Source organism: Grus americana, chromosome 19 (genome assembly GCF_028858705.1).
Source record: "Grus americana isolate bGruAme1 chromosome 19, bGruAme1.mat, whole genome shotgun sequence".
Taxonomy (NCBI): domain Eukaryota; kingdom Metazoa; phylum Chordata; class Aves; order Gruiformes; family Gruidae; genus Grus; species Grus americana.
In genome coordinates, this window is record NC_072870.1 from 2,668,191 (window position 1) to 2,684,682 (window position 16,492).

At 45.2% G+C, this 16,492-nt stretch overlaps 1 long non-coding RNA gene across 1 annotated transcript; it reads right to left on the minus strand.

Moving 5' to 3' along the window:
- Nucleotides 1-768: 768 nt before the first annotated feature.
- Nucleotides 769-16,016, minus strand: LOC129215128 (uncharacterized). Its single transcript, XR_008579900.1, has 5 exons — nt 15,774-16,016; nt 15,443-15,561; nt 9,764-9,997; nt 8,523-8,649; nt 769-874 (listed from the first exon to the last, which is right to left on the minus strand). It is a non-coding gene; the product is annotated as an uncharacterized LOC129215128 (long non-coding RNA).
- Nucleotides 16,017-16,492: the final 476 nt, after the last annotated feature.

Consider the following 16,492-nt stretch of genomic DNA (forward strand, 5'->3'; position numbering starts at 1 on the left):
ATGCTCTTCTCTTTGGCAGTGGTGGACAGGACAAAAAGTTGGAGAGCTCAAGAGCAGCCAGGGAGAGAAGTAGGTTGGACCAGAGGAAAGGTTCCTGCAGCACTTCAGCACCGGTACTGAGTGTTGGCATACACTGTGGGCGCTCAGGCGTCAGAGGTTTAAGAACATATTGAGCAAACATGACAGGGCTGAAGCTGACCCTTCCCTGGAGGAAGATGATGGCCTGGAAAATCTCCTGAGGTCCCATTCACGCTTACTTTCTGGTTTCTAGAAGAACACACAGATGAACTGCACAGCTACAGTAAAAGGCAGCGCATTCCCTGAGCAATTCCTCCTCCTGAATTGCAGTGAAGGCACAATTCATTGCCTGCTCTTTCATTTCCATGAATCTTAATTGTTCACATAATAATCGCAGAAGTATTTAATAATACAAAGCATACGGGCCAGATGTTCAACTGGTGTAAATCAATAGCACTCGGGAAGCTTCAGTGGTGCTGTGCTGGCGTAGTCATTTGAAGGTCTGGCACTGCGTTTTTAAGGTGGTTCTCAGGATTTTAGCACCGTCTTATTGCTTCCACTAAAACCAAGTCACAGAGTTTATAGCCCACATACAAATAGCCACCCCCCACCAAATGCTCAGAATCTAAGATCAAAACCCCAAACCTCAAAATAGATTGACTTAAAGTCACTTAATCCCCACTGATTTGGCCTCCTCTGGCCATCACCACAAAGTTTTAACACGGCCATGTATTTTCCCAACCAACCTTACCCTAACTCAGTAGGGACAGACAGCACTTGCTTGACCAGATGCCCATCCAGTGCGTTGTTTCAGTCTCATCAGCTAGTGCATGAGCTCTGCTTTATTTGCTTCCCGCTATAAAAGGAAAAAAAAAAAGGAAAAAGCAAAAGCTTTTAATTCACTTCCTCCTGGGAGTTTCTGTGATGCTCATTGATCCACTCCGCAAGTACTTCGCAAACACTAATGGATCTAGTGAAACTCTCCACTAATCTCCTTCTGAAACTTGGCACCAAACTGCTCACTTCTGACGGTTTCTCCTTCTACAGTTGTTTTTCTTTGCTACCTGTTTCAGAGTCACTCCAGGGCTCATTAATTGTTCATCCTTTGTCCCTTGAAAATTTTCCTTTTAATCTTTCCAGTGACACGTTGGATACTGATGTGAAATAAGACTTCAATTTGCAGTCTTTCACACCTGCAAAGATACTATTTGAACTGATTGTGGCGTTATCAGTTGCACATGGATATATGTAATTGAACTGAAAAGCTTTGCAAGACATGTATTCATTGGACTTCTGATCTCATTTGTTAGAGAGCCTTAGGGAACGGGCAATTTCAACTCCTCAATTTATGAAAACTGGTCATAGTTACTTAAATGGAATAAAATAAATCCTGGGGCATGTGTCCCTTCTGGAAACCAGGTTGACAATTGTGCCCAGAAGAGAATTAAATTGCTCAGTGATAGTACTGTATCGAGTGAAAAATATATATAGCAGAAAGTCAAGGTAAAGTTTTTTTGTGGAGGTTCCCAGGTTAATATTCATTCTGCTAATGTGACTCCCTGGTCGAGGTTCTTGCAGATTTCAATAAATTGTATGGAGACTATGCAAATAAGACGATCTGCTGTAGTTGAAAATAACCTACCTGTGTTACCCTTGTGCTACTTCTATCTAGGGCTAAGCTTTGACCTACTCCACTTCCATAACTAGGGCTAGATTTTCAGTTGCTATTAACAGCTAGATTTTTAGAAGACCCACAGACCATCACAGCCAGGCTTTTTTGGTAGCACAGTGCACAGAGGAGGAATTTCACTGACCATCCAACCCCAACCGGCAGCCCTCAAAATGCTGGTCATGAAGCCCAAAGCCTGGTCAGTAAATCTCCTTTCTTTTCTTCCCCATAATAAGCAACCTAAGATTTTATTTATTTATTTATTTTTGCATTGGGTAGGAATTGCAATGTCTGTAAATCAAAGTAGCTGCTTCTAGACTCAACTAGTTTGAAAGTCGAGGTCCCTATTGCCCACGGCTCCTTATGGACCACAAGTTCAACCTGGCATCCTGTCATAATGCCCACCGTGGGAAGGGCTGAAGAGCTGGGACACTGCACCCATGTGGGATACTGCAGCAAGAACTCAAACTGAGAAGACCTCTGGATTGTCTTTGTCCACTCCACATGCTGAACTGACCTTCAGTTAGGGTCCTGAGAGGAGTATGAACCTCCTTCAAGGACAGTCTGTGTCATGCTGTGAGAGTACAGCTTCTTACACCTCTTTGCTAATGTCCGTCTTTGAGGATTTTAAGCTGGGTACCCTCTGAGGTCAAGAAGCTATGCTGGTGCAAGGGTTTTTCAAATATTGCTATTAAAGACAAGCAGATTGAAGTCCTCAAACTGTCCATGGTTATGAAGGTACCTGCCAGTTCAGATCAAGCCCTTACAGCCGCCCAAGAAACTTAACAGAGAAGCATGTTTCTCTTAGTGACATTGTCCACCTGGGATGAGACTTGCCCCTCTGGAGCAGATTTGGGCATCACTTGCACAAGTGTTGAAGAGAGCCTAAAATACTGCTGAGTTTTGTCTCTTGCCCCCAGGACACAGACATCTTTACTGTCTAGCCCAAACCATTCAGAAAAGATTGTGGTTTATCTCAGTAGGTCTAATTTTGTAGCTAGAAATGGCCTAATCTCTAAAGACCATGATCTTTTTTAACCTTTAAGGACGTTACCTGCACAAAAGCTTTGTTTGCCCCCTGAAGACAACAAAGTGACACCTCTGCTCTGAGCCAGCACACTACCAGAGACACTTAGCCTTCTCCTTCTCTTCCCCTAAACAGACAAGGGTGTTAAGCTCCACCTGCAGAACTTGACCTGAAAGCCAGCCAGGCCCTTGTGTGTTATAGTGCTGCTCTCGCTTTCTGCTACCTTGATCTTCTCATGCAAGCACCCCATCCCCATCTAAAATGCTCAGCGAGAAATGTGCAAAGTGACCTTCTGGAGGACTGAGAACCTGGTCCTGGGTGTCTGATGGTGGCTGCCACAGCTATTAATGTGCTGCTGGTGTGAGAACGCTACTGTGGATTTATAAGATTATCTTAAACCCAAGCTGCACATTTCTTAATTATCAGTATTCTTTTCCTGCAGAAGAAGAATTTGCATAATTTCCCAGCAGCAGCAAACAGCAAAATCAAAACAATAACTGAAAAGATGCACCAATTCATCACTAAACTGCATATACAGTTGCTGGCATTGTTCATTTTCCTTGCATATCTAATACAGACACCAAGGAAGAGCAGATCCTCAATTTAGCTGCCACAGAACCACGCCAACTCATGTGAGTTGAAGAGCTGGCCTCGCATTAGCATGTTTATTCCACAAGTTCTTCACGGAGCCTGGATAGTTTTGGCAAAGAATGCCAATTCAGACAGTGATCCTGCAAATATTTAAGCACTGAATACTGCTGCTGTTACAGGCAGCGTTATTGGCACCAGTGAGACCGCTCGCAGCACTGGAGGGAGCCAGGGGATACGGCGTTTTTAAAGCTAAGGCCTTACGGAGCAACTACATTCACCGTTTGTTTTTTAATAATATGGGAATGTGTAGCACAGGCAGGGGAGAGGCGTGAGGGGCAGGCTCTTGAGTTTAATGGGAGGAAAAATAGGCAATGGGATTTGCGCAGGGACTCGACTGCCTCCATTGTGGGTTTAATCCTCCAGCAGACCTGTGCTCCAGCGTCCTGGGGTGTGTGCGGCCATCCCGCTCTGCCAGGGAGCTCCCGGGACAGCCTCAGGCTGCAGGTGGGGGTGAGCAGCCTGCGCCATCCTCAGCCGCTCTGCATCTGACGGTCGCTGCGGGAAATGGGAATTAGGAACTCAAAGCGCTGAAGTGCTTTAATCCAGCACCACTTCATTGCTGCCCATTAAATGACAATGACTTTAAACCAATTTTTATCGCTTCAGACAGTCCAGCTGCCCACATGAAATCTGAAGATGTGCTTTGACCCTCTCTTGTCTACATTTGTGAACGGTTCAAACGCTTGCCATCCTGGCACCAGATAACTCAAAATGCCATTGCCCCAGTGATGTATTTTGAAGGGAGACCATTCTCACGCTGTACTATATCAGGGGAATGACAGGTCCTTGTGGTGTACATCAGCAGGAAGATGACACTCTGCTTTTGTTTTTTAATGGCTCCAAGATATATCTCAGAAAGTGCTGTCTGATTCCTGGAACCTGGACGGAGGCACAAGGTGTTACTGTCAAAATGGAACAGAAAAACTGGGGCAGATTTTGAATCTGTCTATCCCACAACAATAGCAACAGGCAGGGGGTCAGGGAAGCATCTTCTTATGGTAGATGGGGATGTCTCCTCATCACTTCATCGGTTCAGCCCCAAAGCTATCCCTTCAGGACTGAGCTTTTTGCTTAATTTTTTACCATATGCTTCAATCCCATGGAATTTCAGTGGATTTGCACATGTTTAATTTTAAGCACACGTTTTCTTGCCATGCTACTTCAGGATGGTAATCTGGATTTTATAATGCTGAGCTTAGTTCTGCATACTCAGAAGAAGAAAAGAAGAATAGGGAAATAATTCAGAAAAGAGCAACAAAGAATGAGGAACGACTGATCTGTGAAGAAAGGACACAATTGTCCCCTCACCGATACTTTATACATCCCATCGGCATCAGCCTGCAACAAAGTGCAAAGAGGGAGCTGCAGGAAGTCACGTACCTTTGCAAGGTCTAAAAGTGCTTGTGAAACAAATGACCTCGATGCAAAGTCCTGGGTTTAAACAGGAAAAAAAAAAAAATCTAAGATTTCTAAGAGGGCCCAATTGTAGGGCAACCCCAAATCCTCAAAGGCAGATTTCCCAGTTTAGAGCGTCGTGACGAGTGGAGTAAGCGTGGCAGGTTTATAACGTACCCAAGCTGAAACGAGTCCTGGCCAGAGCTGGAAGTCCCCATTCCTAATTCCATCATTTAACTACTGGCTCAGGTTCCATCTCCATAGATTTAAAGCCTGACACAGGCTCCTAGGCTATGCTATATAAAATCTGATTGTTACATTCAATGGGTTGCAATAAATTAAATTAACTATCAGTAATAAGTTCACAAGCAACAGTATCATTTTCATTAAAGTATACTTCCTTAAAATATACCAGCAGCGTCAAATGTAACTAGATTTAATTTCATGCTGAAGAGTCTGTGAATATTCATTTTAAAATAGTCACCAAGAGCCTAATTTTAATTTGTGTGATGTTTCTGCTAATACCAATGCCTACTTAAAATATCCGTTAAAAAGCCTTAAGAATATTAACAGGGAATTCTTACAGAAATGCACTAGAGTTTTATGTTTTGAATTACCATTACAGGCTTTTTGGTTTAACTCTCGTTAAACAGATTTCATTATTAACAAGAATATGTGCAAATTAAAACAAGCCCATTAAAATCTAAAATTCCATGCTAAAAAGATTAAGGACATTTGACTTATTTTTCTTCTGAAGGAATAAATGTAATAAAAAGTGATAGGGAGTAAAAACCAATACTTACCAACACAGACAAAATCAACCGTGGTTAGACAGCAGTGAGTAGTTCTTGATGTACTTCAGAATAACCCGCTTTATACAAAGAGTCATCTTCCTTGTGGTTTTTGCTCCCCATCACAAAGCCATCCCCATTTATAAAGCCTTCGTCACAGATCTTCACTTGTCTCCAAGGTGCAGGCAGGGACGCGATGGTTCGGGGAAGAGCCATCTGGTCCCTGTTGACACCAGTTTGGTTTAGCAGGCCGTGGGACCTCAGACTTGGTGGCCAAAGGGTGCGGTGCACCTCACCCCAGCCTGCCCTCTGCTCTCTACTTGCCCCAAAACCTGGCTACAGGGGATGGGAGCAAAGGTGCAGATTTGAGCCTTAAATCCTGATCCAGCACCAGGCTGGATCTCCAACAGATCTACAGGGCTCGGCTTGGCGCTCTGTGCAGAACTGGACTTCCCCCTCTCCATCAGAAATTAAACTGCTCAGCAGCTTGGCAGAAGTTGGGCTCCCTGCACATACATTATATATATATTAGGGGTAAAGTTCACTCTAAGGTTTAAGGGGCAGTTAAGGGACTTCACACACAAGCGAGGCACTGCAAAATACACTTTTACTTCAGTTGCTTCCAGAAGCTTTGGCTCCCAGCTGCTGTATTGATCCCCTCAGCTTCTAAATAACCCTCAATTCAATACAGGCATCAATGAAAAGGCTGCTACTCTAATAAATCACATGAATATTTACACCGCCTTGTGTAAAATACATCTTTTGACTTATCAGGTGCTTTATATCCCTGTTTTCTGTCTAGTTACTTCTGTCCTTCTCTTTACCTGTTGTTGGGGGGGGTTCGGGGGAGCCACTGACCCTTCCCTCAGCTCCAGCAAGCCGCAGTGAATTATCTGTGTTAAAACTCTCTTCTGCCAAGCTGCCAAATCTTTTGCATTAATCCTGAAAATTACAATTAATGAGTGCTAAGAGGATCTTTCCACCTTTGTGTATGGCTCTATTCAGTTGTAATGATCCCTGCTGCTCCGCCAGCATCTGAAGCCTCTTATGGTCACCAACGGGGCTGGTGGCAGCGGGACTTCTTCCTTCCTTTGTTTGATATCCTGCTGTCAAGGATGGTCTCCACTGACGATGGGAGAGATCTGAGTTAATAAGAGCCCATGGCCGGCAGAGCATGGGATGTCCCCACCACGCGAAAGGTCATGGCAACATTTCAGGAGTTTAAAGTCATTATTTAGACTTTCTGTGGTCTGCTGTGAGGTGAAGGATGGGGTTGGCAATCAGGCTGCTCCAGGTCTACAGCCCCACTTTGGCTGGCTAATGTGACAACTTGAAACTACCTCACTGAGGCCCTGGGATTCAATTTCCCAAGCTGTTAATGCAGTTACAGAGACTCAGCTCCCTGAGGACTACCAAAATTTAAAGATATGGTATTTTTAGTTATTAAGAACCAGAACTGGGAAACTCAGATAGAAACTGAAGTATCTCCTACAATTCAATGGGTTGCTAAGTCCTGTGCTCCTACTTTCACAAACCTCTTCATTGATATTTCCTCTTCAGGACTATTTATCTGACACAATTCTTTTTTTCCCCTCTCTGTGTTCACTTGACTCTAGTCTGAGTTTATACAAGCCACTTCACCATGAATGGAGCATTTGTGCATTTCCAGTTTTTCAGTCCCAGAAATAACCCTGCAGAAATCACTAGAATTACACTGGGGGGAAAAAAAAGTAATGGATGTCACAGCAGAAACAAGGTTTATTGCTTTATTTCCTTAGAGAAAAAATGTTAGATCCCTAACTGCTTCCCTGAGTTAATAATTCCCATGGTCTTCAGTGGAATTATTTCCCGTTTGAACTAATAATGAATTTAACTTGTAATTCCTAGGTTTAATCTATAAATTCAGCTAGTAGTAGCTCTATGAGGTTAGGCACTTTTCCTTTCCTCTCACTTTTAAAAGCTCTTTAAAATCCAAAGATGCAAACGTGATCCAAGGATTAGAGTAGCCCAAGTATCTGCTACCCCGAGCAGATACCCTGCTGGAGAGATGTCGGTCTGTACAGGCGGGCACCTATAGATGGATGGATGTCTGAGTGCGACAGGGTTAACTGGAGTAGCTAGGCAATCAGCAGTACAGAGCTGGTCAGGAGTGCACGTCCTCATACTACGCATTTGCACAATTTCAAGCACTTAATGGACTTCTAATCTCAGCTGGGAACTAGAGCTGCTGCTGTCACATAAAACTGTAACGATTTCAAGGCAAAGGGAGACATTTCACAGTAGTTATTGCTGACATTAGAAATGTCAGCTCTGTCCATACACCACATCCAGTGCTGCACGCAGACACACGACTGCGCTTTGCCACCGGAAGCCGTACAGCAGCACTGGACCAGCGCTCCGGCAGAGCGTGAGAGCTCTTCAGCTGTGCCTGCACCGGTTTGTCCCATGTCAGTTTGGCTATGTCCACGCTGCCCTGTGCGGTGTGATAACCACAGACCCACCTAGCGCTATAAAATCTCCAGTCTTGTATGATTTGAAAATCAGAATGGAGGCTTTGGTAGGAGGAGAAAAAGTAGAAAAAAATTAGACATTCAGTGTCAGGCCAGTGAACTGTGTTGGTCTGAAACTTATGAGTAACACCCTCAGAGCTCACAGCGTATCTGCAGCAGAGCTTTGTGGTTGCTTTTGGCACCAATGTGTGCCCGTCAGTCATCTGCTGGGGTCACAAATGCATGTTCAGAGAGCTGAATGATTATAGAGAAAAGGCCAAGTGTGGGAACAGCGGTATTCTGAGAGGTTTGATTTGTGGAGACTTCAACACTGGATCTATGTGGGAAACAGGCGGGAGGTCGTGCAACTAAATATGTTGGATTTGGGAAGGAGCAGGGAAGACAGCAGCAGTATCTTACAAAGATAGGGGGTTCATCTCAAAGAAACCCTGCCGTCATAAAATGAGGTTTGTGCCACTTACTATGAAACAGTGATTTGGCCTTTCCTGGGTGGAGATCACGGATGGGCAGTGGCTTTCCTGAGCACCGAAGACCAGATGAGAGCAGGAGGTAGAGGAGAACACAGCGTCCATCTGAAACTGCTGGGTCCTGGCAAAGCGAGACGGAATTTAGCCAGCAGCTCCTGAATACAAGTACCACCATGGCGATGGGATCCCGTGTCACCACAAGCTGGGCGATGGATTTAACGCATCCTTTGATGCAACAGGCCCTCTCTACACAGAGCATCGCTGTGCCCATGGTTTCCAAAGGCAAACAGTGCTGTTTATAAGATCACCAGCCTTCTTTAGCTCCTGGCACTAGTTGTTTGGGTTGTGGGTAATTCTTCCTCTGAGAGGGCAAAATAGACTCCTTCCTGTGAGCACACTGAAAAGGCATTTGTGGATGGAGATGTTGCTGGGATAGTGGTGCTAATAAAATCAGTGGAGAAACAGCATTTAACAGCTGGGAGGGGAAAGAAGCATTTTTTTCAGGAACACACAGGCTCCTGCTTTGATGTTGCATTCAAGCCAAAGCAAGGGCATGTTTTAAATTCCCAATAATTTGAGTTTCTTTTTAAGTTCCCAAGCCTGGCTGAGCTCTTAAAGACAAGAGATCTTGCTCCTGGGGTTGGCTTTCCTAGGCAATCGCAGCTCTGCTCAGAATACTATTTAAATACCAATTATTGTAATTCTCAGCAGAAATATTACAGGCATTCAGATTTTTTTCTTAACAGCCAAAGGGAGACATTTCCAGCATCTATCAAACCTCTTTTATTTTAATCCACATTAAAATCTCTTTCCAGAAGGACTGGGCAATAGAGCATAATTTATCATTATAGTTTAAAGATTTGTCATGGCTGCCCTGTGCCAAGCCAACCTGCCTAGAGTAACCTTTTGGAGGCAGGAGGGATGGCTGGAGAGGGTAAAGGGTATTGAACCTAACAAGGAATGGAGAGCAGACAGGTGGAAAGCAGTAGAAGCAATATCCCGTGCTCTCCTGCAAGGACCAAATTCCCTGTCTCGCACATTGTGGGAACACACCCAAATCTTGCTCTGATCTTATCGTGGAACCGAGCAAGCAGGGCAACCAGCCGTCCATTGCATCAACGAAGAACTCTTGCTGCGATGGTGGACTCTCTCTCGCCTATGGTCACCCCTCCTGCGAGGCCCTGGCAGTCCTCCTGCTTACCCTGACTGGGAGGGAAAACAGAATTATTTGGTACCTTGTCTGTTGAGACCCTGTGTCTGAACAGCAGTCTTCAGGAGGGTGAATGGGTCTCCTTTTTCCAAGGGTCATCATGCTGCATGCCAAGAATGCTCCAAAGCTCTGATTTTTATTTCCTTCAAAAGCTGCCATCAAATCAGGGCAATTGCAATGAATGTCCTGGCACGAATATCGAGTCGGGGGTTCTGCGATGAAAGTTGTAGTTGTTGTCAACAGCCAGCGCTATGAAGAACTGAAAAATAGATGTTAGAGAAGAGCTGCTGTGTTATACAAAAAGACATATGCTCATGGCTCACTCCTCAACCCAGGTGACTTATGGACGTTGGCCATGAAGTGCAGCAAAGGAGCCTGCTCGGCTCCTTGTAGTCATGGAGCTGCTGCTTCCCCACCGCAGCACGACTCTGGTTTCCGAAGGAAACATGGCTTGTGAGTCTGAGCTTTCCACCTAGCCCTCTTTCGTGGCCTCTTCCCCAAACAGTTTCAGGCAGACAGCTACTCTCACCCAAATTTGGCAGAGGCAGGGGTTAAACTCGAAGCTTGTGCAGGTTTTGGGGAAATCAGGGTAATGATGAGATCCCTGCAGAGGGAAAGCGGCACCCTGACCAACCCAGAGGGGTGCCTGCTGTGTCGGGGGGCCAGGGAGCACGCACACACTGTGCACCCCTGCAGGGGGCTGGCACCCCCCAAAGACCCGCAGGGACGGACTGCCAGGCGGGGAGCGGGATGTTCACAGGCACGGGGCAGCTTTGAGCTTTGCAAGGAGGGAAAAGGCCTTCGAGGCACAGGGGCAATTGCAATGTTGGAGGGAGGGCAGGGAACACAAATCCCCTGCTCATGCAACGACTCATTATTTTAACATGATGAAGCAGCCAAAACTGGTGAGTGCTACTCCTGCTCCTGCCCAAAATCCCACCAGTAACACCCCCCCACCCTGCTCCCAGCACAGGGGGACCGGTACCTGTGCCCCCAGCCGCTTCCCAAGGTAAGCAGAATCTATCGCTCAAGTTAAGCTACAAGCCGTCCGTCTCCCTTCCTCTTCTTGCTTCAGCTGCACCCATTGTAAACTGAGCACAGCTGTGGTTCTGGCCCTCAGACTGTATAGGAGCTATAGCAAAGTGTTTAATGTATTCTTAGCTTTTAAAATACTATTCATCAGCTGCAATCAAAGAAGAGAGCCAGCATCGTGTTGCCAGCCAAATTAATCACAGCTCTCCCGTTCCCCCCTCCACACACACAGTCACGTCGTGTGCATCACTGGTGGTCTTGAGACCACAGTTTAGCAGACACTGGAAAAGGCCAAGGTGGTAAATGTAAATCCTGGCTGCTCTTAATCATGTTCGTAATGACCATGTCATCAATCATAGGCCTTCTCAAGTGCTCAGCAACCACAGCCCAAGGGTATATTTTTCAAAGAATTCAATTCAGTGAGGTCTCTCAAAAGCTGGGTCACCATTATTCCCACTCACATGGGAGGGGGGTTTCTTCTGACTGTCTGGCACTGACAATGCACGTAAGCTCAGCATCTCCCTCAAAAGCCTGGCTGCAATGAGGAAACTCAATAAAATTTATGCAACTGAAAATTTCACTGACCTTTAGAAGAAAACAAGCTAAGGAAAAACAAACCACGTCAATAGAACAGATTGGGAAAAACACAGCATTTCTGCCGTTTCCCTGCTCTTGGTATTTTTCACTGGGGACATGGTCAAAACACTTCAAAAATTCAGACTTTCAAACTTCCTGAAAATGTTGGAACATTGAGAACTAATGAGAATTTTAGTGGTTACAGATTTCCCCTACAGATCTCCAAAGGACTTGAGACCTTCTGGCTATAGACACATAACACGGAGATCCTCGTGTGAAACAAGCCACACGCAAGCGGTAAACATCCCGAATTCCCAGAAACGCTACAAAACGAGTCACACGCAAGTCACCAAACCCGATCATCTCCCACCTGAGCGGCAATGTGTTGGGCACGGTGCAAAGCTGATTGGGAAGCCCATCCATGAAAACGCTAGAGACATTTGGTGCTTCTCCTGGATGCCAGTTGTGCAGTGCTGTAACAATGATTACATTTCACACCCGAGACAGAACTGAATCAGACCTGTTTGATGCCGCTGGAGGAGCTGATGGAAGCTTTAACACTTTGAGGAGAGTTCAAGACGATTTTATACAGAAGCGCGCCTTGGGGAAATTGAAATGTCAAGCATAATTTGGCACTTGAAACATGAAGGAGAGAGGATTTTCATTTGTTTTCATCTGCATCTTCCCCTCCTCTGAACTGTACATGCTCCATTTCCTGCTCTTCCCCAAGCTTTCATTAGGCAATGCTGAAATCTGCTGGATTTGAGGAATCTCCAAGGATAAACAAGTATCTGGCATTAACCTGCTCTGTAAAAGTCAATTTGACATGTCTCACTATTCTTCCATTCTTGTTAGGGAAACTAGTCCAAACCAAGCTTTTCCCCTGTTACCTCTCTTTCCCATCCATTCATTTGATCTTTCACATACGACTAGAGGATTACTGCTCACTAGTCCAATTGTCGATAGATATGGGTTCACCTGGAAACAAAAAAAAAGGCTTTTGATCCAGGTTTCAATCTCAGACCTGGTCTCTGGGGTTGCAGACACTCAATCCGGCAGCGGCATTGGTTCAGCTGGGTCTGCGCAGGCAGCCGGCAGTCAGGAAGACTGGGAAACCGGTGAGTTTGCTCTCCCCCTAAAATAGAAGCACTCTCATAGCTGTCAGCATGAGAAGTAACAACAGGAGTTGGCAAACAGGCCTCTGCTAGGTGCAGCTCCTGGGAACGCTGATAATGTGTTCTTGGGAGATAAATTTTTAATTCTCCCCATCATCTGAGTAATTTCTGGTGAGAGAGAGCGCAGAGCCCCACGACACTCTGAATCTTTCCCACAAGGATTTTCCATCAGGCAATGCTTGCTGTATGGGGAATTTCTTGCACCAATCTCACAAGTTCATTTTTAGAGAAAAGTCAAAAGAGCTTTTGATATTATAGAACCACATTAATTTCTGATATTGTAGTAACTTCCTTAAAAATACTCTCACTGCATAGCCATTATAAGATATAACAGTGTAAGAAACACAGAGGCACACCAACATGAAACATTTCCACTTTGTAAAGAGTTTCAATCCACTTGAAACGTGATTTAAGTTTAGAGGGTTTGGGACTGTCATTTTTCAGGAAATTTTTATTCAAATGTTCAAATTTTTTGGCCTGAGGATAGAAGGGGCTTTTAAGAATTCCCTATAAAGTAAAAAATCCGTTTACTACAACCTTCGGAAGTAACCTGAAGTGACCAATACCATTTCCATCTTTGACAAGGAGCTGCACGGTACAGCACATTTAGTGTGAAATCCTGGCGGAGTTTTGCCTAAAAACAGAGGCAGTAAAATCAGTAAAATTTTCCTTTCAGCTCCACAGGATGATTTTACTTAAAAACAATTTTACTTAAAAAACAATTTCACTTAAAAGCCCCCTCCAAAAGCCCCTTCAGCAGCACCTGAGCAGCTCTTTTCATCTGGGGGTGCTTGCTCCATCAAATGACTGGTGGTTTTGTGTGGCTCCGGCTGCAGGAGTGAATTATTTCAGGGCTACCCTGTGTCGCTGGATGCAGAGGCTTTACGCTGATGACTAATTTATGTCAGTGAAAGTGGATTGGATTTGAAACAAAACCCATTGATTTTACATCACCGCTTCACACTAGCCCTGCCACCAGAATTAATGCACGGCAAATGAAACCGGGGCTCCTCGGTCCTCTCTTTGCAGGGGAACGAGGCAGAGCCGTCGCTCCCCGTACGCCGGGGCTCTCCTTCATCCTTGCTGGCAGCTGCCCGAGAAATAACAGGTTTAGGGTGGTGCACACTGGGCTGAAACCCCAAACCTGGGCTTCATACATCATCCTGCGCAGGCAGCAACCCACCTGGGCAGCAGCTCAGAGAAGCACTGAGTCCCTAAGTCCTACCAAAATGAGTGTTTCGGGGTGTTTCTGGAAATTAGCAGTATGCAAAACCAGCAGCAACGACTTCGCACGGACCCCTGCATGTATGAGAAATGCCCGTGAGAGCCCATCTGCGGGACAGAGATAAATGGAAGATTTGAGGTCCCTGCGCTGCCTCGCCTGACAGCCACCACCACCCTGCCGGGGGTTGCTCTGCGGTGGGGAAAAAGCCTTTCTCCCCTCGAGGCAGGAGGTTGTGTTACCCAAGTGAAAAAAAAACCAACAAACAAACCTCTTCTGGGTATCACTGGCAGGAACGGCCCTGGATGCAGTACTTCATGGCTGTCTTGTGAAAGGGAAAAATATCACCCACTTCACCGGTTAAGGAGTGTATTCCTCCTTGTGGGTGGATAAGATATCTCTCAAGTGAATGACTCTAGTATTTATTATGTCAGATTATACCACTTCAGTTACTGGTTCAGATTATAACAAAACTGGAAAAACAACCACTTACTAGATATTAATTTTATCTTACAGATTCTATGGTAAATGGGATACAGGCCCCTATGTATATACTACAATCCTTAAAATAGCTCCATCTAAATGCAAATGCAGACCTCTGCTGAACGCAGAGCTGAAAGCCTTCCCATTAACACGCCAAGAGATAGGGGAATTAATTTAATGCTTAAAAATTCCCAGGGATAAGAAGAATTTCTTCTGTTCATATCTAGCATCATTTTCTCTTCATGACCAAAGCACCCATAATATGATAATTTTTACCTTTCTCAAGCTCACTGAGGGAAAAGGCCGTACAATCTCTCTCTAGAAATTACTGTGCAGGCTGTACTCTATCGACCAAAGCACAGGCATGTGTACACCAGGTAAGGGATGCTCACGGAAAGACAAAAGGTGAAGATGACTACAGTGCAGGAAGGTTGTTGGGATTCAAGTACTCATCTTTGCAAACTAATCAAAAGCAGAGACAGTGCTTGACGGTGTTCACCTCTCATCAGCGTCTTCTCTACCTGCTCCTCCAAGCCCATCAAACACAGGGTGCTCACTCTGTATCTACCACACACACACACACACACACAGTGTAAGATACTGATTTCTCTTTGGAGGACTTCAGCGACCACTCAGTGGCACGTGGAAGACGCTGGCCTCCACTACAGTTACTATACATGCTGTATCTGCAGGCACACACGGCCTGGAAAGCAGGACACAGCTCCGTCTCACAGAAAGCCCTCGTGTAAGCACAGCTGCTTTAGTGCCACAGGCTCACGGTGCCAGCGTGCCCCTGCCGCAGTTCCCAGCCTGAGGGGACGGCAGGACAGAGGGGAAGGATGTTGGTCTGGCTGTTCTCTGAAACAGAAGCGTGCCACGGGGAACTATTGTCTGCAAATGCATCCCCATTTTCATTCCCAGGTGCCAGGCAGCAGCAGGCAGAAAACCGACACGCAGTCAGCTTTGCTGCCTTCTGCTCCATTGTGGGAATTAAATTCGTAGAAGTAGCTATATCCATCTGCATCAAAAAAAGCACGTAGGACATGGCAAATGTATCGCGCTTTTTTTTTCCAATATTTATGAAACTTCACTAACCGCTTTTGTTAAACTTGGTGCCTTTCCATCAAAATATATGTAATCCTTGTTTGCTCTGCAAGAGTATTTTCAAGGAGAGAAGAAGAAGAAAAAAGAAAAAAAAAAAGAGTCATGCACTTACTTGCACACGCACCTCAGTAGGAGGAAGCATCCACATCATGAGGGTCTGGAACAGACATCTCAGAAGCCACAAGACTGGAAACCACCACATCCAGACGCAGAAACATCATCGTGCGAAAGCTGGACAAGTAAAAGAAATATTCAAGCCACTTCCAACAGACTTGTACGCTGCAGTATGTCTCTTTCTCTAGTTCAGAAACCAAACACGTTAATGACAAGGTTGTCCTGATGTGAATGATAAATTATTGTTGTACTGACAGGGAAACAGCAGCGAGTTACATCTCTACGGGTTCGCTTTTGGATTGGTCTCACAAGTCACAGGTTGAACTTACCCAAAAACCCTATAGCAGGGTACTAGGACAAGGAACCGAGGTGTTTCTTCTCTCTGAGGTGTGTTTTACATCCCACGGCACTTTACGTTCACTTCGTGGTGGTGTTCTTATTTTCTGTCAGCAGCAACGTTTTTGTGCCCATGCTGAAGGTGACTGCCTACTGAATCGCTCCAAAGGTTACAGCTTTCACAGCTAGGAGCCCTGCAAGGGTGCCAGAGCTGGCTCCTCTCATAAATATGTACATATTTTCAGAGTAATGAAGAAATTTCTTAAGCACTTTTCTCTCCGGACCTTGTCTTGCCCATGCTGAGTAATTTCTGTGCAAGCATTCGGCGGCTGGGTCTTTCGTGATTAAGACAATGCCCTAAATGGCATAAGAGAAAAAAAAAAAAGATAACCTCTCATGGCAAACGGATGTTCCTCAATTTAGGGAACTCTACAGCTCCCTGAGTACAGAGTCAATGCTGCTGAGCATGGAGTTTCCTCTGGCAAAGCTAACAGGTCTGGCCTGGCCTTTCATCATCAGCAACACATAATAGTGATTTAAAGTGACTTGTGAAATTTGGGAAACGAAAGACTCATTGCAGCTGTAAACTGATGGAGACCACTATAGCCCGAAAAGATGGTGTAAAACTCTACACATAAGTCACTGCCGGAAAAACATCATTTTCCCCAAACAGCTTTCGTTACTTCATGACATACAACATTTTCCAATGTAT